General features: G+C 37.3%; 1 long non-coding RNA gene and 1 pseudogene across 1 annotated transcript in view; one reads left to right on the forward strand and one right to left on the reverse strand.

The window, feature by feature from the left end:
* The window catches only part of LOC143649506 (uncharacterized), a 99,682-nt gene extending 80,430 nt beyond the window's left edge, over positions 1 to 19,252 (forward strand). The window contains exon 3 of the long non-coding RNA XR_013159066.1: positions 19,050 to 19,252. This is a non-coding gene — a long non-coding RNA (uncharacterized LOC143649506). The remainder of the gene's footprint in view (positions 1 to 19,049) is intronic.
* LOC143650940 (serine/arginine-rich splicing factor 10 pseudogene) lies at positions 1,524 to 7,729 on the reverse strand (annotated as a pseudogene).
* Positions 19,253 to 24,192: the final 4,940 nt, after the last annotated feature.

The following is a 24,192-nucleotide window of genomic DNA, read 5'->3' on the forward strand; positions in this document are numbered from 1 at the left end:
AAATTACTTGTTTTTCATAGTATGTTTTGGGTTTAGTAATTATGTTAAGATATGACAAGTGTAAAATATTGTTGTGAATAATATGCCTCAAACAAAAAATGAAGCCATACTGTAATGATTCACTGGATTGTGCTCTCAGTAGACATTTACTGAATAATTATATCTATTTTTCTCTCCCCAATTATCCAGTAAAAATATTTTGCCCAACAGTAAGGGTGCAACCTATGTTTGCTGAATATACAGACTAAGGAAGAGGCGAAAAGAAATAGAATCCTTCCCCTCTTAGCTAGATATCAAGAATCATATTTGGAATCTATCTGGGAAAGAAGAAGTTGTAAGCTGCATGTGGGAAACAAGTAAACAAACTCAGAGGCCAAAAAAACAAACAATTAAGCAGAAAACACTGGCACCAGAATAAACATAGGCAAAGTTTGCCAAAACTGGAACTGACTTTAAGAGACAACTGTTCTCGTTTGCTAGCTGCTGGAATGCAATATACCAGAAACAGAACGACTTTTAAAAAGGGGAATTTAATAAGTTGCTAGTTTACAATTCTAAGGCCAAGAAAATGTCCCAATTAAAACAAGTCTATAGAAACATCCAATCAAAGGCATCCAGGGAAAGATACCTTGGTTCAAGAAGGCTGATGAAGTTCAGGGTTTCTCTCTCATCCAAGAGGGCACATGGTGAACACAGTCACGGTTTCTCCCTCATCTGGAAGGGCACATGGCGAGCACAGCATCATCTGCTAGCTTTCTCTCCTGGCTTCCTGTTTCATGAAGCTCCCCGGGAGGCGTTTTCCTTCTTCATTTTTAAAGCGCTTGCTGATGGACTCTCTGCTTCGTGGTGCTGCAGCATTCTCTGCACTCTGAATCTCTTTCATTCTCCAAAGTGTTTCCTCTTTTACAGGGCTCCAGAAACTTATCAAGACCCACCCAAATGGGTGGAGACATGTTGTCACCTAATCCAGTTTAACAACCACTTTTGATTTGATCACATCTCCAGGGAGATGATTTGATTACAGTTTCAAATATACAGTACTGAATAGGGATTATTCTGCCTTTACAAAATGGGATTTAGATTAAAATATGGCTTTTCTATGGGACATACATCCTTTCAAACCACCACAACAACCAAAGAAAAATTTATGTTGCACTATATCTTTTTCCACCAACTCACAGACCAATAGAGGTTAGTGTAAGAGACTATGGCTGTCTTCCTTGATATTCAGATGTCCTAGTTTTCAGTAATTTATTATGGACCTATTTCACCCATGAATCACTATAAACCTATTCATATTTAGAGGTTAGTTTACACAAGTACAAAGTTGAACTTCCTTTTATTTGTCCTAAAATGCTTACTTTCAGACGTGAAGGGACTTCGATTATTCCATGTAGTTTTCAATACCATTCATTTATCCTTTCAAACCAGAGTCAAAATATTGTACAGTATTCATACTGCAGCACCTTCCACCTACCCTTTAGTGCCTTGAACTGCCCTTCTTTGGTTCTTTTTTCACTTTTTCAGATCTTTCTTGAAGTTTAGTAAGCAGAACTGTACTGGGTATTCCAGCTGCATTTGGTCTTAAATAAAAGAATGATGTTAGTCAGTTTGGTTTTCTTTATTATTCTTTGTGGTATATAGGATTTTGTTAGTTGAACTAGATATAGCAGCACACTGGGCCAAATTTTTGAGAGAATAGCACAGTGGTTCCAAGGCCTTTTCCTTGAGCTGTAACTTATTAGCTCATGCTCTCTGAAGCACCTTTCCTTTCTCACTGAAGCATTATCTGTCATTTTTATCCTTACTTACTTGGCTATCATTGTTGGAATGGCTTCTGCTACACTGTGGTCTTCCAGTCGGTCTACTGTTTCTAGCATCCTCCCTTCCTTGGCTTTCATTTCATATGGTGTCTTCCGATCCCCAGTGCAAACTGGATTTCAATTTGACCTCCACAAATCCACTATATATTGCATGTTTGGCATCACGAGCTTCCTCAAATTGAACATAAGCAAGTCCTCTTGGGTGACAAGTGTAAAAATCAAGTGGAACAAACACATTAATTATAGGAACATAACTACCAAATTCACAATATAAATCTCCCGTCCTGGTGCCGTCGGCCATGAACAGAGACTTGTTGGGTGTTGAGGGATACAGATAGTGGGACACAGCAGTGGCTAGAGCCTTTGGCCATGGGAACTAATGGGTTCAGCAAACTTGTGGTTCCTATGGCAGATCCTCAGAGACACACAGCCAAAGCCTCTGCTACAGCAACCGCTTCTCAACCTACATCTCTAATGAAAATAATAATAATTTTAAAACATGCTAAATGAAAGCAACCAGAAAAAAAATATATAAAAACTTATGAATCAGACTTCCAGGTCAAGATGGCGGCTTAACAACGTGCACGTTTTAGTTCATCCTCCAGAACAACTGCTAAATAACCAGAAACAGTACAGAACAGCTCCTGGGGCCACGTCAGTGACCAGACACACAGCGTACCCCAGTCTGGACCAGCTGGACCGGCTGCGAGCACCCCCTAAAACCGTGAGTTCCCAAAGCTGCAGCAGCCAGCACCCCTCCCCCATAGGCCGCTTCCCAGAGGGGAAAGGAAAGGACTTTACCAGCAGCAGGGACTGGGCACAATCAAACACCAATTGTGGAACTAATTAACAAATTCTGACTACTAAAAATAGGCCCCCAGCTTAGGTGAACCTGATCAAAGCAGAGGTTGCTCATTTTTGCTCCGGCACCAAGGGGGCAGGACTGACAGAAAAAGGGGGAAAAAAAAGAAGGAAACAGGTTTTTGTGGCTGTGTATCTACAAAGGCTTGACTGCCTCTGGATACAGTGGCAGGACTTTTCAGGCTGCAACTTCCCCAGGCATAGGCAGAAGTGAGCTCTTTTGGGGGCTTATCTGGAGCCTGTGCCTTCCCCAGGGGAGGGGTGAAGGCCCACCCAGGTGGAATCCCTCCATCAAGGAATTCAGACACCAGTGCTTGGTAATTTGAAGCCATTAAAACCAGCCTACAACCTCTCTTCTGTCTCCAACAACCCCCCAGCCAAAGTTAAAGGTACCGCATCATCTTATGCTGGTGGGACCTGCAGTTAGACAAGCGCCACATACTGGGCAGGATAAGAAAAACAGAGTCCAGAGACTTCACAGGAAAGTCTTTCAACCTGCTGGGTCTCATGCTCAGGGAAAACTGACGCAGGTGACTCTTTCCTCCTGATAGGAGGCCAGTTTGGTCTGGGAAAATCTGGCTGGGGTATATAATATCTAAGCAGACCCTCCTAAGTGTGTGTGGGGGAAAGGTACCACACAAGCAGGGCAAGAAACAAGAAAACAAGAACTGAAAAATTCTCCTCTGTTAAACAAAACGTAAGCTAAAGGTTCAGATAAAGCTGAACAGAATGTCAAAGAACAGATAGACAACAAATTCATCCAGCAAGAAAACCTTAGATAAAAGAAGTGAAAGCAATCTCCAGAATAAACTAATTAAGGTAATTAAATGCCTAGACGCCAGCAAAAAACAACAAATCACACTAAGGAAATTGAAGATATGGCCCAGTCAAAGGAACAAACCAACAATTCAAATGACATACAGGAGCTGAAACAACTAATTCAGAATATACGAACAGACATGGAAAACCTCATCAAAAACCAAATCAATGAATTGAGGGAGGATATAAAAAAGGCAAGGAAGGAACAAAAAGAAGAAACTGAAAGTCTGAAAAAACAAATCACAGAACTTATGGGAATGAAAGACACAGTAGAAGAGATGAAAAAAACAATGGAAACCCACAATGGTAGATTTCGAGAGGCAGAACATAGGATTAATGAACCGGAGGACAGAACATCTGAAATCCAACAAGAAACAGAAACTATAGGGAAAAAATGGAAAAATACGAGCAGGGACTCAGGGAATTGAAAGACAATATGAAGCGCATGAATATACGTGTTGTGGGTGTCCCAGAAGGAGAAGAGAAGGGAAAAGGAGAAAAACTAATGGAGGAAATTATCACTGAAAATTTCCCAACTCTTATGAAAGACTTAAAATTACAGATCCAAGAAGTGTAGTGTACCCCAAAGAAAACAGATCCAAATAGACATACTCCAAGACATTTAATAATCAGAATGTCCAAGGTCAAAGAGAAAGAGAGGATCTTGAAAGCAGCAAGAGAAAAGCAATCCATCACATACAAGGGAAGCCCAATAAGACTATGCGCAGATCTCTCAGCAGAAACCATGGAGGCGAGAAGACAGTGGGATAATATATTTAAATTATTGAAAGAGAAAAACTGCCAACCAAGAATTCTATATCCATCAAAATTGTCCTTCAAAAATGAGGGAGAAATGAAAACATTTTCAGATAAAAAATCACTGAGAGAATTTGTGACCAAGAGACCAGCTCTGCAAGAAATACTAAAGGGAACACTAGAGACAGATGCGAAGACAGAAGAGAGAGGTGTGGAGAAGAGTGTAGAAAGGAAGACTATGAGTAAAGGTAAAAGGAAGGAAAATTAGATATGACATATAAAATCCAGAAGGCAAAATAGAAGAAAGTACTACCCATACAGTAATAACACTGAATGTTAATGGATTAAACTCTCCAATCAAAAGACAAAGTCTGGTAGAATGGTTTAAAAAACAGGACCCATGTATATGCTGTCTCTACTCAAAGGTCACAAGGCCAAGGACACAAATGGACATTTACATGTTTATAGCAGCATTATTAACAATTACCAAGTGATGGAAACAGTCAAAATGCCCATCAACAGACAGTTGACTAAACAAACTGTGACATTTGCATAAGATGGAATATTATGCAGCTGTAAGACAGAATAAAGTTATGAAGTATGTAACAACATGAATGGACCTTAAGGACATTATGCTGAGCGTGATTAGCCAGAAACAAAAGGACAAATACTGTATGGTCTCACTGACATGAACTGACGTTAGTGAATAAACTTAGAATATTTCCTTGGTAAAAGAGACCATCAGGAGATAGAAATAGGGTGAGATATTGGGTGATTGGAGCTGAAGGGATACAGATTGTGCAACAGGATGAATATAAAATCTCAGATATGGACAGCACAATACTACCTAACAGTAATGTAATTATGTTAAAACACTGAATGAACCTGCATGTGAGAATGATAGAGGGAGGAAGACTGGGGACATAAATGAAATCAAAGAAAGATAGATGGTAAAGATCGAGATGGTATAATCTAGGAATGCCTAGAGTGTATAATAGTAGTGAAATGTACAATGTACAAATTTAAGAAATGTTTTTGCCTGAGGAAGAACAAAGGAATGTCATTATTGCAGGGTGTTGAAAATAGATGATAATTAATACTTTAAAATGTCACCTTATGTGTGAGACTAAAGCAAAAAATGTTTATTTGTTACAAAATTTATATTTTGACTAGAGCATTTCCTAATATAACTCATGTAGATAGTTTGATTGAATGTCATAAGTACTTGGAATCTCAAGTAGCATATGAGATTTTGTTGGTTTGTCCAGAGTGATGCCCCGATGAATCCCAGAGTGATTTGATCAGTGACTGGAAAAGTATTTGCAAGCCCCCTTCGGGGAATGGTGAGAGTGGGGAGAAATTCAACTTCCCCAAGTTGAATTCTTGATATTCTCACAAGCAGTGTGGACAACCAAAGGTATAGGCTGAGCCCCCAGTCTTGGGGCTTGTTCACATGAAACTTAACCCCACAAAGGATAGGTCAAGTATACTTAAAATTTAGGCCTAAGAGTCACCCCCAAGAGAGCCTCTTTTGTTGCTCAGATGTGGCCTCTCTCTCCAGCCAACACAACGAGCAGTCTCACCACCTTTCCCCTCTCTGCGTGGGACATGACTCCCAGGGGTGTGGACCTTCCTGGCAATGTGGGACAGAGATCCTGGAATGAGCTGAGACTCAGCATCAAGGGACTGAGAAAAAACCCTAGAATGAGCTGAGAATTAACATCAAGGGATTGAGAGAACCTTCTCGACCAAAGGGGGAAGAGTGAAATGAGACTAAGTGTCGATGGCTGAGAGATTCCAAACAGAGTTGAGAGGTTATCCTGGAGGTTATTCTTATGCACTAAGTAGATATCACCTTGTTGTTCAAGATGTAGTGGAGAGGCTGGAGGGAACTGCCTGAAAATGTAGTGCTCTGTTCCAGTAGCCATGTTTCTTGATGATGATTGAACAATGATATAGCTTTCACAATGAGACTCTGCGAATGTGAAAACCTTGTGTCAGATGTTCCTTTTAGCTACTATATCAGCAGAAGAGTAGAACATATGGAATAAAAATAAATAATAGGGGGAACAAATGTTAAAATAAATTTAGTTTGAAATGCTAGTGGTAAATGAAAGCGAGGGGTAAGGGGTATGGTATGTATAATCTTTTTTTTTCTCTGTTATCATTTTATTTCTTTTTCTGTTGTCTTTTTATTTCTTTTTCTAAATTGATGCAAATGTTCTAAGAAATGATGAATATGCAACTATGTGATGATATTAAGAATTACCGATTGTATATGTAGAATGGAATGATCTCTTAATGTTTTGTTTGTTAATTTTTTTAATTAATAAAAAAAGTTGAAAAAAACTTATGAATCAAAGGACTTTATCATGAAAGCAAAAAGATAGTCTACTCAATGAGACAAAATATTTGGAAACCACATATCTGGATAAGGGTTTAATATTCAGAATATATATAGAAATCCTACAACTCAACTACAAAAATGCAAATAACTGATTTAAAAATGGGCAAAAAACACGAATAGACATATCTCCAAAGAAGATGCAATCCCACTTACAGGTATATACCCAAAAGATTTGAAAGCAGAGACTTAAGCAGATATTTGCAAACCAATGTTTATGGTGACATTACTCACAATTGCCAAAAGAGAGAAGTAACCCAGTTGTCCATCGAGAGATGAATGCATAAATAAAATGTGGTCTATACCAACAGTGGAACATTATTCAGTGGTAAAAATGAATGAAGTACTGCTGCATGTAAACTCCTGGATAAACCTAAGAGATATGTTGAGTGAAATAAATCAGACACAAAAGGTCAAATATGGTATGGTTTTACTGATATGAAATAATTAGAATAAGCAAACTCATGGAGTCAGAATCTAGAATATAAGTTACCAGGGGCCAGGGTGGGATAGGGAATGGGGATTTAATGTTAAATTGACAGAGTTTCTATTGGATTAATTGTAAAGTTTTGGTAATGGGTGCTGGTGATAGCAGCACAACATTATTAGAATGTATTTAGTATTTAGCTGAATAATATTTATAAATATGATTAAAAGAACATTGAAGTTAAAAAAGTCACCATTAGATTAAAACATGAATTTTATATTTTGTAATTATACCATAATAAAATTGATTTTGAAAAAAATGGACTTAATTTTTTTATAGTAGATTGTCAAACTAAAACTTCTTGCCAATAATATCCATTAATACTTCTTTCCATATATAACACTTGTATTTCCTCTTAGAAAAATCTGATCTAATTTGATAATCCTCTTTCTTTGAGATGTTTACTCAGATAATTGACCTCTTTCAATGAATTCTTGACAAAGGAATCATCTTACCAGCAGCCTGATAAGTGATAAGTAGGAAAAATCTCCTCTTGTACATGGGTACATAGCTATGGCCCATCTGTTGCATCTCCATTCGAGGTACTTGTTGCTTAGACTCTTCCCATCTCTCTTCCATTTCTGAGAATCTGGCATTTTTAAACACCTGGCTTTCCCAGTTTGCCAGTTTGAAATGTTATGTGCCCCAGAAAATCCATGTTTTAATCTTCATTCCTTCTTGTGGAGGCAGTCACATTTTTTAACCCTAATTCAATACCAAAGGTTGGAAAAGTTTGATTAGTGTATCTCCACAGCAATGTGACCCACCCAGTTATGCATGTGACCTTTGATTAGATGGAGATGTGATTCCACCCATTCCAGGTGGGCCTTGATTAGTTTACTGGAATCCTTTAAAAGGAGAAACATTTTGGAGAAACCTCAGAAAAAACAGAGGCTACAGAGAGATTGCTGACATAAACTTCAGAGCAGAGGTGACACAGATGCTGACACTTGAAGAAAAGAGACATGGATGTTTAGAGATATTTGGAGCCCAGCATGAGATGTTAAGCAAGCCAGAACCTGGAGAGAGGCAATGGAAGCCAAAAGATGAAGACCAACCCTGGAGAAGCAAAGTGAGGAACCCCCACAAGAACAGAGGCTGCAAGCAATGGAGCCCAGAAGCAGGACCAGCAGACGCCAGCAACATGACTACCCAGCCAACAGAGGTGTTCTTGACCCATCAACCTTCCTTGAATGAGGAATCTTTACCTGGACACCTTAGTACAGACATTGAATAGGCTTAGAACCGTAGACTTGTAAATAATTAAATTCCTCTCTTTAAAAGCCATTCCAGTTCTGGTATATCACATTCTGGCAGCTTGCAAACTAAAACACCTAGCTTTACCCATATTTCCTTAATTCTGTAGATATTTATTGTGTGTCTACTTGTACCAGACCCCAGACTGTGGAACTAGGAACACAATTGTGAACAAGCTAGGCTAAATGTATTTAAGAAATCTTTATTCCAGAATATTACAAATACAGGGAAGTCAGTGAACATAAGAGAGATTTCCATCAGGAATTTAGGTTATTCCCAGCTTCTATTCCCACAGGATTCTTCTCCAAGCCTTCTTCCATATTGCAAGATGTTATAACCTGGTCCCATATTTTTAATTCCAAATTGCTATTTAAATAAAATATCACCTCTCTCTCACACTCACACACACACACACATACACACACACACACGAATATATAAACACACCAAACACATTTCATCCATATACCACAGACTTATATAGAAGATTATATAACTATTTCATCTAAGTGAAAAATTCATCTTGACACATATTTGCTACACAAATAGATCTAAGTTAAACTGGCACCAATTAATTGTCCTGCTTACAAGGATTTTGGGGAAAAGAAATAAGTGCTCATTTGCTCATACTCATAGTTCCTAACTAGGGAAACTTTGAGATTGATGTAGTTTATCAGGAGTGGTCCTTGGTATATATGGAGTAAGTAAAGAAGTCCTTGTTATATACAGAGTAAGTAAAGAGATAGGCACAATTTTATTTACCAAAATTCCTCTTGGGAAGATCATTGTGTTTTTTGCAACAAATGTATGAATATATCCTTTGGCAATATGACCCCAAAGGAATAATCATGAAGAAAAGGTGACGGTTAAACTGCCTCCTGAGAAGGTGGGTCCAGGCAACCAGTGGTGCAATATACCACATTGATGGTGTGGGGATCTGAGCAGCTAAATTCAATCTCAGGTGCTGAGAAAAAGGATGAATTAGAATGCATAACAAAGGAAGATGGAAACTGGTTGTGCAAAGGAAAACGTTGGGAGAAAATGGTAGTGCCAGGAGTCTGCATGGGGAGTGAGTGAGGGAAGAAAAAGATAGACAGCTCTCTGTCCCCACCCTCACTCCAGTCCTACTTGGTCAGCCCTCACTCTGGCACCATTCCCATTAGGTGACTTGGAAAAGGAACGAGTCTGAAGAAAATGACTTTAAAATCTTGTGCTTTGCTGTGGGGAATTTAAATCAACCACCACCACCCCATTTTCCCTACAGAAATTTCAGTTAATTCTTGGTTGAAAATCTATGTTTCTGCAGGAGTAGATTCTTTAAGAAGATTTAGGAGGTGCTAATCCTACAACCATAATAATCACCAACAGGCGCATGGGAACCAGAGGACAGGAGGACCGCTGACTCTTTTAGGTACAAATGTAAAAAATAAATCATGGTTAGACTGCTACTCTACCCTCATTCCACCCTCATTCTAAAAGAAATTATGAGAAAACATTTTGATTTGGCTGGAAATTTATCAACTCAGTATGGTAATCTCAGTTATCTCATACAGCTCAAATGGTCTGATCTGCAGATATCCATACACGTGTGCCTTTGCCTGGGCAGTGCTCTTGCCAAGAATGCCTTTTGCTCTAAGTGTCTGTTCATCCTCTGGCATTTGGGATCAACAAAGCAGTATGCATGTTCACTTCAAGACAGCCTAGTCAATAACTACAAATCCTACAGGACCCCAACTTAAACATCATCTCTTCAGATGAAGACCTCCTTAAAACCTTCCAAGGTAGAGTGTTTAAATACCTCTGCTGTATTCCTTTAAATCGGTTTATAAAAACTCCCATCCACCTACTAGTCCTTGAGCCTCTTAAAGGATAAGTCAAGAAATTATTCTCGTCTATATCATGAGAGTCTGGCAATTTTAGGAACTTATGCATTTATTGAAAAAGCAAAAATCAAATAAAAGAAACATCAGGCAAACACCAACTAGGTTTAAAACAGGAGGTCTAGTGTGCCCATTATAGTTCCATCATGAACATTAAGCTACTTTAGGGATGTCTAAAACAATACCTGCCTATAATTATAAATGTATATTTTATTACCAGCATTGCAAATTCATAATACAAACACAAGTATGTATAATAGTAGAAATGCAAGGTGATCATGCTGCACCTGTCAAAAACAAGAGTTTTGACTTTTTGTTAGTGAAGCAAACTCATTTTTCACTATCTTTTCAGAGTGAAAAATCATAAGTATTAATTTCTATTTTACGCATTAGGCTTTTAAACTACCATTTCTTGACAATTATAGAATACTTTGATTGAGTATCTTGATTTTATTGAGAGATATGACTATAGAATTAACCTCCCCTCAAGTTAGATACCTTTGTAAAATTTTCTAGATATTCAACCAATACTTACAACTACTTAATTTGTTGAAAAGATTACTGTCTATGAGCAAAACTAGTACTTCCTCTCATGCTGGAAAATAAGAATATATTTTGAATCATCAAATCACCATTTAATTTTTTTAATTAGATATTATGCTGATATTGATTCGAAATATGAAGGTTGGTTAATTTTTATTATGTTTTATAGCAAAAAAGAATTTGAGACTATATAATTGTATCATATATTACTACAACTTGTAAAGGACTCACAGTCTCTTAGACTATTATATATTTTTTATATATTTTATTTTTATTATATATTTTAGTATATATTTCTATATTTTTAAATAATTTTCTCTTGAAACGAGAATTCACTCTAAAAATATAATTTATTTCCAAGTTTGCTTTTATATATTAACTCTGCAGAAAGCCATTTAATTATATAAAACTCTGAGGTTAATTTCTTAAGACGCATCTGCTTCATATTAATATGCTATAGGTAGCATGCAATAGATAGGCAATATCTGGCCCTGTCAATCTGAATTATAATAACAGATAACTTCCATTTAAAATTGTAATGTACCTTAAGTTTCTCAAATATATCTATTCTGACTGCTGTAGCCCATGTTTATTCATCAGCATATAATAAGGATAAATCTAAAATTTTGATTTACATAGGATATTAATCATCTGCTAAATCTAAAAACAAAAAAGTAAGAATTAGCCATGTCTATGAGGTGGAGAAAGATGTTGTTGTCCCCTGGTTCTTAACAAGGGCAGCATCTGAGAATAATCTATGACCCTTTTTAAAAATGCAAATACGATTAATCTGATGTGAACCCCCCGTTGGGAATCACTGCTGTAAGCAGAGACAGTGGGAAACATTAGAGAGGTATAGAATTACTGATACTGAATGAAGAAAGGAATGTGAATATGAAAATACAAAAGTAGTCAGAATATTTCTGTCGGTCTCCAGTGTCTTGGAGCAGCTAGGAACAAAAACAACAACGAAAAATTGTGCAACTGTAATCCATACCAAACTTTAAAATCTGTTCTATAACTACTTACTAGAATGTACTCAGAAATTTATTGCTTTTTTTGTATATCTATTATATTTCACAATGAAAAAAACATTAAAAGTAATCAGAAAATTTTTATATTTTACTTATACAATGTAAACTACCGATGTGCGGGTGATCTCTTAGTGAGTAGTGATTTTATTTTGAATGCTTCCTGATTTTTTGTGCTTTTCATACATATCCTTAATGTTCATGCAAATGAGTTTCATCATTACTTCTTTCACAAATATTTCTTGACCTTCTACTGCATATCAAGAACATATTAGAGAGACTTCCTGGAAGATGGCGGCTTAGTAAGACGCACGGATCTTAGTTTCTTCTCCAGGACAGCTACTAGGGGAGTAGAAACGATACAGAAAGCGCCCAAAGCCACAACAGAGACAAAAAAGACAGCGTACCCCATCCTGGAACGGCTGGCTGGCTGAGAGAAGCAGCTCGGGTGAGTCGCCGAGGCGCGCGGGCCTCACCGGGCGGGGTGGCAAGTGGCCGGAGTTACTCCCTTCCCCCTTCCCGGGCCGGCTGGGAGAACTGGAGAGGCGGTCCCCTGAAACCAAGGCGGCTGGCGCCCACACCATACGCAGCCCCCCAGACCAACTGAGAGAATTGGATCGGAAATCCCCAGGCCGCGGAGAACGGTGATGGGTGGGGGAGGCCCCTTCCAAACCCGTGACTCCCGGGGAACGCGCACTCTCCTGGGCGGGCCGCTGCCGCTGGCGCCCTCCCGCCACGCTTGTCGACCCGGGCCGACCAGGAAATTCGGACGGGCTCTTTCCCGGACTGCGGCAGCCAGCAACCCTCCTTGCGTTCGGACCCGGGCCGGCTCAAGCCACTTCGGCTAGCGAACCCCCCGGATGGCGAGAGTTTTCCAAAGTTTAAGGTCCCACAGCACCTTTTACTGGTGGGACCCGCAAACAAACGTGTGCCACGAGCACCACCTACTGGGCAGGATAAGAAAAACAGAACCCAGAGATTTCACAGAAAAATCTTCCAAACTTTTGGATCCAATACCCAGGGAAATCTGTCTAAATGCACAGACGCCAACAGAAGATAACGGATCACGCTCAAATAATTGAAAACATGGCCCAGTCAAAGGAACAAACCAATAGTTCAAATGAGATACAGGAGCTGAGACAACTAATGCTAAATATACGAACAGAAATGGAAAACCTCTTCAAAAATGAAATCGATAAATTGAGGGAGGCCATGAAGAAGACATGGGCTGAACATAAAGAAGAAATAGAAAAACTGAAAAAACAAATCACAGAACTTATGGAAGTGAAGGACAAAGTAGAAAAGATAGAAAAAACAGTGGATACCTACAATGATAGATTCAAAGAGACAGAAGATAGAATTAGTGATTTGGAGGATGGAACATCTGAATTCCAAAAACAAACAGAAACCATCGGGAAAAGAATGGAAAAATTTGAACAGGGTATCAGGGAACTCAAGACAATATGAAGCGCACAAATATACGTGTTGTGGGTGTCCCAGAAGGAGAAGAGAAGGGAAAAGGAGGAGAAAAACTAATGGAAGAAATTTTCACTGAAAATTTCCCAACTCTTATGAAAGACCTAAAATTTCAGATCCAAGAAGTACAGCGCACCCCAAAGAGATTAGACCCAAATAGGTGTTCTCCAAGACACTTACTAGTTAGAATGTCAGAGGTCAAAGAAAAAGAGAGGATCTTGAAAGCAGCAAGAGAAAAACAATACATCACATACAAGGGAAACCCAATAAGACTATGTGTAGATTTCTCAGCAGAAACCATGGAGGCTAGAAGACAGTGGGATGATATATTTAAATTACTAAAAGAGAAAAACTGCCAACCAAGACTCCTATATCCAGCAAAATTGTCCTTCAAAAATGAGGGAGAAATTAAAACATTCTCAGACAAAAAGTCACTGAGAGAATTTGTGACCAAGAGACCAGCTCTGCAAGAAATACTAAAGGGAGCACTAGAGTCAGATACAAAAAGACAGAAGAGACAGGTATGGAGAAGAGTGTAGAAAGAAGGAAAGTCAGATATGATATATATAATACAAAAGGCAAAATGTTAGAGGAAAATATTATCCAAACAGTAATAACACTAAATGTTAATGGACTGAATTCCCCAATCAAAAGACATAGATTGGCAGAATGGATTAAAAAACAGGATCCTTCTATATGCTGTCTACAGGAAACACATCTTAGACCCAAAGATAAACATAGGTTGAAAGTGAAAGGTTGGGAAAAGATATTTCATGCAAATAACAACCAGAAAATAGCAGGAGTGGCTATACTAATATCCAACAAGTTAGACTTCAAATGTAAAACAGTTAAAAGAGACAAAGAAGGACACTATATACTAACAAAAGGAACAATTAAACAAGAAGACATAACAATCATAAATATTTATGCACCGAACCAGAATGCCCCAAAATACGTGAGGAATACACTGCAAACACTGAAAAGGGAAATAGACACAAATACCATAATAGTTGGAGACTTCAATTCCCCACTCTCATCAATGGACAGAACATCTAGACAGAGGATCAATAAAGAAATAGAGAATCTGAATATTACTATAAAGGAGCTAGACTTAACAGACATTTATAGGACATTACATCCCACAACAGCAGGATACACCTTTTTCTCAAGTGCTCATGGATCATTCTCAAAGATAGACCATATGCTGGGTCACAAAGCAAGTCTTAACAAATTTAAAAAGATTGAAATCATACACAACACTTTCTCGGATCATAAAGGAATGAAGTTGGAAATCAATAATAGGTGGAATGCCAGAAAATTCACAAATACCTGGAGGCTCAACAACACACTCTTAAACAACGAGTGGGTCAAAGAAGAAATTGCAAGAGAAATTAGTAAATACCTCAAGGCAAATGAAAATGAAAACACAACATATCAAAACTTATGGGATGCAGCAAAGGCAGTGCTAAGAGGGAAATTTATTGCCCTAAATGCCTATATCAGAAAAGAAGAAAAGGCAAAAATGCAGGAATTAACTGTTCAATTGGAAGAACTGGAGAAAGAACAGCAAACTAATCCCAAAGCAAGCAAAAGGAAAGAAATAACAAAGATCAGAGCAGAAATAAATGAAATTGAAAATATGAAAACAACAGAGAAAATCAATAAGACCAGAAGTTGGTTCTATGAGAAAATCAATAAGATTGATGGGCCCCTATCAAGATTGACAAAAAGAAGAAGAGAGAGGATGCAAATAAATAAGATCAGAAATGGAAGAGGAGACATAACTACTGACCTCACAGAAATAAAGGAGGTAATAACAGGATACTATGAACAACTTTACGCTAATAAATACAACAATTTAGATGAAATGGACGGGTTCCTGGAAAGACATGAACAACCAACTTTGACTCAAGAAGACATAGATGACCTCAACAAACCAATCACAAGTAAAGAAATTGAATTAGTCATTCAAAAGCTTCCTAAAAAGAAAAGTCCAGGACCAGATGGCTTCACATCTGAATTCTACCAAACGTTCCAGAAAGAATTAGTACCAATTCTCCTCAAACTCTTCAAAAAAATCGAAGTGGAGGGAAAACTGCCTAATTCATTCTATGAAGCCAACATCACCCTCATACCAAAACCAGGCAAAGATATCACAAAAAAAGAAAACTACAGACCAATCTCTCTAATGAATACAGATGCAAAAATCCTCAATAAAATTCTAGTAAATCGTATCCAACAGCATATTAAAAGAATTATACATCATGACCAAGTAGGATTCATCCCAGGTATGCAAGGATGGTTCAACATAAGAAAATCAATTAATGTAATACACCATATCAACAAATCAAAGCAGAAAATCACATGATCATCTCAATTGATGCAGAGAAGGCATTCGACAAGATTCAACATCCTTTCCTGTTGAAAACACTTCAAAAGATAGGAATACAAGGGAACGTCCTTAAAATGATAGAGGGAATATATGAAAAACCCACAGCTAATATCATCCTCAATGGGGAAAAATTGAAAACTTTCCCCCTAAGATCAGGAACAAGACAAGGATGTCCACTATCACCACTATTATTCAACATTGTGTTGGAGGTTCTAGCCAGAGCAATTAGACAAGAAAAAGAAATACAAGGCATCAAAATTGGAAAGGAAGAAGTAAAACTATCACTGTTTGCAGATGATATGATACTATACGTCGAAAACCCGGAAAAATCCACAACGAAACTACTAGAGCTAATAAATGAGTACAGCAAAGTAGCAGGTTACAAGATCAACATTCAAAAATTTGTAGCATTTCTATACACTAGTAATGAACAAGCTGAGGGGGAAATCAAGAAACGAATCCCATTTACAATTGCAACTAAAAGAATAAAATACCTAGGAATAAATTTAACTAAAGAGACAAAAAACCTATATAAAGAAAACTACAAAAAACTGTTAAAAGAAATCACAGAAGACCTAAATAGATGGAAGGGCATACCGTGTTCATGGATTGGAAGACTAAATATAGTTAAGATGTCAATCCTACCTAAATTGATTTACAGATTCAATGCAATACCAATCAAAATCCCAACAACTTATTTTTCAGAAATAGAAAAACCAATAAGCAAATTTATCTGGAAGGGCAGGGTGCCCCGAATTGCTAAAAACATCTTGAGGAAAAAAAACGAAGCTGGAGGTCTTGCGCTGCTTGACTTTAAGGCATATTATGAAGCCACAGTGGTCAAAACAGCATGGTATTGGCATAAAGATAGATATATCGACCAATGGAATCGAATAGAGTGCTCAGATATAGACCCTCTCATCTATGGACATTTGATCTTTGATAAGGCAGTCAAGCCAACTCACCTGGGACAGAGCAGTCTCTTCAATAAATGGTGCCTAGAGAACTGGATATCCATATGCAAAAGAATGAAAGAAGACCCATCTCTCACACCCTATACAAAAGTTAACTCAAAATGGATCAAAGATCTAAACATTAGGTCTAAGACCATAAAACAGTTAGAGGAAAATGTTGGGAGATATCTTATGGATCTTACAACTGGAGGCGGTTTTATGGACCTTAAACCTAAAGCAAGAGCACTGAAGAAGGAAATAAATAAATGGGAACTCCTCAAAATTAAACACTTTTGTGCATCAAAGAACTTCATCAAGAAAGTAGAAAGACAGCCTTCACAATGGGAGACAATATTTGGAAATGATATATCAGATAAAGGTCTAGTATCCAGAATTTATAAAGAGATTGTTCATCTCAACAACAAAAAGACAGCCAACCCAATTACAAAATGGGAAAAAGACTTGAACAGACACCTCTCAGAAGAGGAAATACGGATGGCCAATTGGCACATGAAGAGATGCTCAATGTCCCTGGCCATTAGAGAAATGCAAATCAAAACCACAATGAGATATCATCTCACACCCACCAGAATGGCCATTATCAACAAAACAGAAAATGACAAGTGCTGTAGAGGATGCGGAGAAAGAGGCACACTTATCCACTGTTGGTGGGAATGTCAAATGGTGCAACCACTGTGGAAGGCCATTTGGCGGTTCCTCAAAAAGCTGAATATAGAATTGCCATACGACCCAGCAATACCATTGCTGGGAATCTACTCAAAGGACTTAAGGGCAAAGACATAAACGGACATTTGCACACCAATGTATATAGCAGCATTATTTACAATTGCAAAGAGATGGAAACAGCCGAAATCTCCATCAACAGAAGAGTGGCTAAACAAACTGTGGTATATACATACGATGGAATACTATGCAGCTTTAAGACAGGATAAACTTATGAAGCATGTAATAACATGGATGGACCTAGAGAACATTATGCTGAGTGAGTCTAGCCAAAAACTAAAGGACAAATACTGTATGGTCCCACTGATGTGAACAGACATTCGAGAATAAATTTGGAATATGTCATGGTAACAGAGTCCAGCAGGAGGTAGAAACAGGGTAAGATAATGGGCAATTAGAGTTGAAGGGATACAGACTGTGCAACAGGACTAGATACAAAAACTCAAAAATGGACAACACAATAATACCTAATTGTAAAGTAATCTTGTTAAAACACTGAATGAAGCTGCATCTGAGCTATAGGTTTTTGTTTTGTTTTGTTTTGTTTTGATTTTACTATTATTACTTTTATTTTTGTCTCTATATTAACATTCTATATCTTTTTCGGTTATGTTGCTAGTTTTTCTAAGCCGATGCAAATGTACTAAGAAATGATGATCATGCATCTATGTGACGATGTTAAGAATTACTGATTGCATATGTTGAATGGTATGATTTCTAAATGTTGGGTTAATTTCTTTTTTTCCGTTAATTAAAAAAAAAAGAGAAGGGGTAATTGGAGCTGAAGGGATACAGACTGTACAACGGGACTGGATATAAAAACTCAGAAATGGACAGCACAATACTACCCAATTGTAATGCAATTATGTTAAAACACTGAATGAAGCTGCATGTGAGGTATAGGTTTTTTGTTTTTTTGTTTTGTTTTGTTTTTTTTCTTTCTATTATAGTTTTAATTCTTATTCTGTTGTCTTTTTATTTCTTTTTCTAAATCGATGCAAATGTACTAAGAAATGATGAATATGCAACCATGTGATGTTATTAAGAATTACTGATTGTACATAGATTGGAATGATTTCTAATTGTTTTGTTAATTCTTTTTTTAATTAATAAAAAAAAAAAGAACATATTAGATGCTAGGGATACAACGAAAAATAAGGTAAGGCACCTCCTCCTCAACATGAATTTTACTTGACATGATTTTTATTTTATTAGTCACAAAGGGCAATATTTATATTTTAATCCTCATCCTTAGGTAATCTGTCTGAATGAATAATTTTCTAAAGTACATGTGATGTTGAAAACAGATTTTCCTTAACAAATACGCAGCTAGATTGTAGTTGATGACCATTGTCATCATCTGCATCAATTCTCTCAGCTTCCTCATCTCTGCCATTCTTATCCTATCTTCTCAACACCACTCAATAGAGAATTTTTCACTCTATTTTTTTCTCTTTGATCTTGACATTGTACTTATTTAATCTCTTTTTTAGGTTCTGGCCATAACGCCATGGTAATTATTATATCTCACCTTACATAATACAATAGGTTGCCAAGAAACTAATTTAGAAATGTACCCTTCAGTGGTGATGATGTATCTTTTATGATTCCTCTACTTTTCAGGTGTTTGGATTTCTGGGAGTTTAGGCTGTCAAGGACCTAAGAGATGAGTCACCAAGGAAAAACCTGGAGAAGTAAATGGTCTGAACTAAGAGAAGTTCCTGTTAATTCAGCACAGGATCTCAGTAAACCCAAGATCTGAACAGGACAAAAGAGAAAGTCTCTGATTAAAGAGGTAACAGACGTGACTGCTCCAGCACAGAACGTAAGCAGGCTAGTACATATTGATTGGATATGTGACTGACATGTATTTATAAGTATGCTAATATATGTAAAGCTCTTAAAACAGTGCCTAACACAAAATGTGTGGACAATAAATGTTAGCTGAACAGAAGAAGGGAAGGAGGGAGGGAGGGAAAGAAGGAAGGGAGGCAGCTGAGGGAGACTGAACAGCACTGGATAAGAGTAGAGAATAAAAATCTCTTGAGACACAGTTTAATTTACCTTCTATTAATGCTACCCAATTGACCAAATTTAGTTTCTTCCAGACTCTTCATCCCCCAAAAGAAAGCCTTGCCACCTGTATTACTCAGGGATCTCTAGAGAAACAGAATCAACAGGGAACACTGGCAAATACAAAATTTATATAAATGTCTCACGTGACCGCGGGAAGCAGAGTCCAAAATCCGCAGGACAAGCTGTGAAGCCAACGATTCCGATGGAGGGTCTGGACGAACTCCACAGGAGAGGCACGCCGGCAGAAGCAGAAAGAGTGCCTGTCTCTTCTGAATCCTGCTTAAAAGGCTTCCAGTGATTAGATTAAGCTTCACTCATTGCAGAAGACACTCCCTTTGACTGATTACAAATGGAATCAGCTGTGGATGCAGATGACGTGATCATGATCTAATTCTATGAAATGTCCTCATTGCAACAGACAGGCCAGCACTTGCCCAACCAGACAAACAGGTACCACCACTTGGCGAAGTTGACACATGAAGCTGACCGTGACGCCATCTTAGAAGACAATTCAGATTCCAGATGTTGGGTTTCATGCCCCACCCCAAGGGGGTTATCAAAGCACTTGCTATTTCTTTCATTTACATTCAGCCTTCCTGAGAAATACTGATAAATGCACTCTTCATTTTCTTTTATCTCCAGTAAGGTTCTAGTGTCCTGTTGTGTGTGAGTCCCTTATTGATTAGTTTTCTTCATAGCCCACTATTAACTCTTCATTCATTTAGTAGCTAATCCATTCATTCATTAATTCAGTCAGTCTGAAAACCAGAATAGGTTACGTGATTTGTACTTGTTGCAGAATCTCTGGTTTGAAATTGATTAAAATAAGCAAATTTTCTAATATTGTAAAAACTAACAGAAAATATACAATTTTAAAAATTCTTTACTATTATCAATGTCAGTGGACCCTATCATTATAAGTTAACTCATTAATATATGTGAGCAACACAAATTCAAACGTTTATTTGCAATATGATTTGATAGACACTATTCTAGACTCCATAATTGTGGTGAAGAAGACTTTTCTTCTGAACATAGGTACCATGATCTGTAGGCGCAACGTGACCTGTGTTAAAGCCAAAGAGTGTTACAGAAGCTATGACTTATTTTCAGGAATTTTGTTAGAACTTGAATAATAATAGAGAAATTGAGTTTGTCATCAAAATTTCATGTTCTTCATGCATTTTAATAACCTTTATTCCATTTATTCTGCTCCTCTAAAAAATCTGGATTATAGCAAAACACAAACATTAAAAAAGTCCATCATTAGTAAAAAGTAAACAATCTCCAATCTCCCTAGAAACATAAAATGAGAAATCCTCATTGTCCCAAATGGTGCTGTGAAAATAATAAAATGATACTTAGTCACCTAAGCTTTTATTGCTATTTTCATTTCTAGAAAACAGGAAGGATTTGTAGATTTCTGACAAAGAATGCCACTATTCTCTTCAAATAAAATAATAACACGGAATTGAAGATTGTGACAGATGGCATTTTTCCATAAATGTCTGTGTCCATTCATAGCCCATCCCACATGCTATTCTCATAATGTGACATCTAAGCTCCACCGTCAAGAGGTAGGGATTTTGCTCCTTCCCCTCAAACCCAGAGGGATTTTCTAATGCCTCCAGCGAGAGTACAGTGGAAACGATATTACTTGCGATACCAGACCAGAAAATTCAGCTTCCATCTCTCCCGTGAGACACACAACGTTGGAACATCCTGCCTCTCCATGAGAAGGCTGGCTATAAAGAAGCCTCAAAAAAGCAGAAAACACATTGACCTAGAGACAGATGCCCAAGGAGCCTTAGCTATTCTAGCCTTCACCTATTCCAATCTTCTCTGCCCAGCCTCCAAACAAGTACATCTCCAGATGATTCTGGACTGCCAACTTTTGGACTGCCCCAGACATGCCAAGTGGAGAAGAAATGAGGTATCTTTGCTGAACCCTGCCCAAACTGCTGATTCTTGTTCGTAAGCAAAATAAACGTTGTTTTAAACCACTGAGCTTTGAGTTAGGTAACACAGCCATTGTAACTATATAGGGATGTCCACTCTACACATTTAATCTAAGGTCAGCAAATTATGAACAAGAACAGCTGCTTAAATCATTCATTCAGTTACACATTTCCACAAGTATTATTACATATCTATCATGTGCCAGGCATTAATGCCAGGAAGTGGCTGTATAATGGTAAGCCAGAAAGGCAGCCTTTGGCCCCATGAAATTTAAAGCATTTTGAAATGTGCCAGCAATAGCAGGCTTATAAATAGTCCATATATCCTATTGCAGTTGGAATTATTAGAAAAATCTAGAAAGAATCATTGTTATTTAAATGGTGATGGAAATATCTGGCATCCTTTTCTCAATGGTGACATGTACACCTTTGCCAATCAAATCTCTCTGTGCACAGGAAGACACAATACTCAGAATCTTCTCTAAAGGCAAAGGTAAATGAGATTCTCAGAATCTTACAATCAGATACAGCATTTTATAGACATCTCTTTCTTTGTATTAAATCGCTTATGACAATCAACATGTTGGGATAATATGACATTTATGGTGTTTTGAAACCTCTGGGTCAGATTGGTCAGAAAAGAATAATTCTCAAACGATCTTAATATTGCTTGATTCAGTGAATAGATAACGCTGGGAGTCCCAATCCAAATTTACTGTGTAATTAGAATGGTGTTAAACTGTTTAAAACTTTCTTCCCATGCAATGTACTACTCATAAATAGCAAAGCCAGGAAAAAATTAGGGAAGCTTTGCACATTCTCATTATGCAAACTTAATCCAAATGGAGGCTCTAATACTCTTCTCTATACCATGATAAATCTCCAAACAGCTGAGAATTTTTATTGGGAGGATGAATCATATTATTCCATTTAGATTATTTCAGAATTAAAGGATATGGCTTATTCATGCAGATGATAAAGCCATGTGGTCAGGTTAATGCTAAAACTGACAAATGCTATGCCAGATTTGAGACTATATGGGAAATTTTAATTAGAAGTTTATAAAACCCTGAAAAAATTACTAAAGGATTTATCCTTATAAGTGAACTTAAAGCAAATTTAGAGCTAATATATTAGCTAATATGCAAGCAGTGATTAAGAGAAAATGGGTGGCTGGTACATAATTTCCACAGAGGTCTACCTTTTAAGGCCAGCTATAGAAGCACAAATTCAGTCACTTGCAGGAGGTTGTATGTTTTCACTTCACAAACAACAATCAGGAATATTTGTTTACTTTGTCAGAGAACATGAATCTCTATTCAAGCTTTATGCTACTTTTTTCTGACTGAGACGTTTGAATCTATCCCCACAAGCCACTTTGAGATATGTTAATTACACCCACTATTAATTTATAATCATACTACTTCTTCACAGATTTGTTAGTGAATTTGACTACAGAATTATAAGAATAAAAGATGCATTGTTTAAGGCAAGGGGGGACCTGGAGACATTGACTATTGATTTTATGCCCCAGAGTGACCTTTTTTCCTTAAATAGTATCTTACAAATTGCTCTAAGTTGCTAAAACACTGTTACTATGGAATAACATCCTAGCTATAAAGGGGTTCTAATGGATGCAATAAAACATTTTTAAAATATGCTCTAAAGGAAAGATGAATCCAATGCTATTCACATAAAGCCTAATGTATTATGTACAGTCTGTGCCTAATAAATGCATTACTCATAAAATATGCATTCACAAGTCCTCCTTTATTATCAATAAAGCAATCAAGCTCAGCATAATCTTATCCAGAAATTCTGCTCCCTATCATACAAAAATATGATCACATGATTCTCTTTTTAAATCTTGCTCTGATAAAAAGAAACAAGAAAAGGTTACCTTTAATATTTCATCATATAAAAGCATTTCATATTTAGCTTACTAAAAATACTATGGCACTCTTTTTATGTGTGTGTCTTTCATAGAAGGAAAGTTTGCAAACGCAGAAACTGATCTTAAAGTATATTATAGATAAGTAATTGAAAATGGTTAGTTAACCTAAAGTATTCAGGGCCTCCTTTGCTACAAAGACCATATTTTGATTATCAGTAAATAGATATAATGCTAGCCACTGATCTTTAAAGAAATTTGACTCTATGTTTGTTTCTTTAATAGTCTTTCTCCATTTGTCAGATTGAACTACCCATATCCAGTGCATGAGGGGTTAGGCATCCAAATCACATTTCTCTGGCACAGTGTGCCTAGAGCATTTCTTAAGAATTCAATTACATGCTGGCATTGTGGTATGCTCTGATTCACTATTTTCCATCAGGGAAAAATGACCCTTTAACTGCTGGGTATCCCCTTACCTGTGTATTTTCCCAATCCCTATTCTACTGATAAACAATTGATTATCAGGTTAAGTCTGTTCGGGTTCATTCCAGAACAGAAGGTAGATTCTATAGAATATCTGAAATGTACGTAGCATTCTTGTAATCAAAATTAAGTTTTATTATTCCAGGAATAAGGGAGTCTTTAGAAAGGCAAAGCAATGTAACAACAGCTTTTGCTTCCACCTACCCACACTTCACCCTTACTTCACATTGTTTATAATTACTTGCTGCCCACCAACAAACCATACAGTGCTTCCCATATCTGCTAAGACATCTCTGTATACTTGGCTAACAAACAGCTCATTTGGAAAAGCAAGGACCAATTTGCATGAGGCAGG

Source organism: Tamandua tetradactyla, chromosome 11 (genome assembly GCF_023851605.1).
Source record: "Tamandua tetradactyla isolate mTamTet1 chromosome 11, mTamTet1.pri, whole genome shotgun sequence".
NCBI classification, from domain to species: domain Eukaryota; kingdom Metazoa; phylum Chordata; class Mammalia; order Pilosa; family Myrmecophagidae; genus Tamandua; species Tamandua tetradactyla.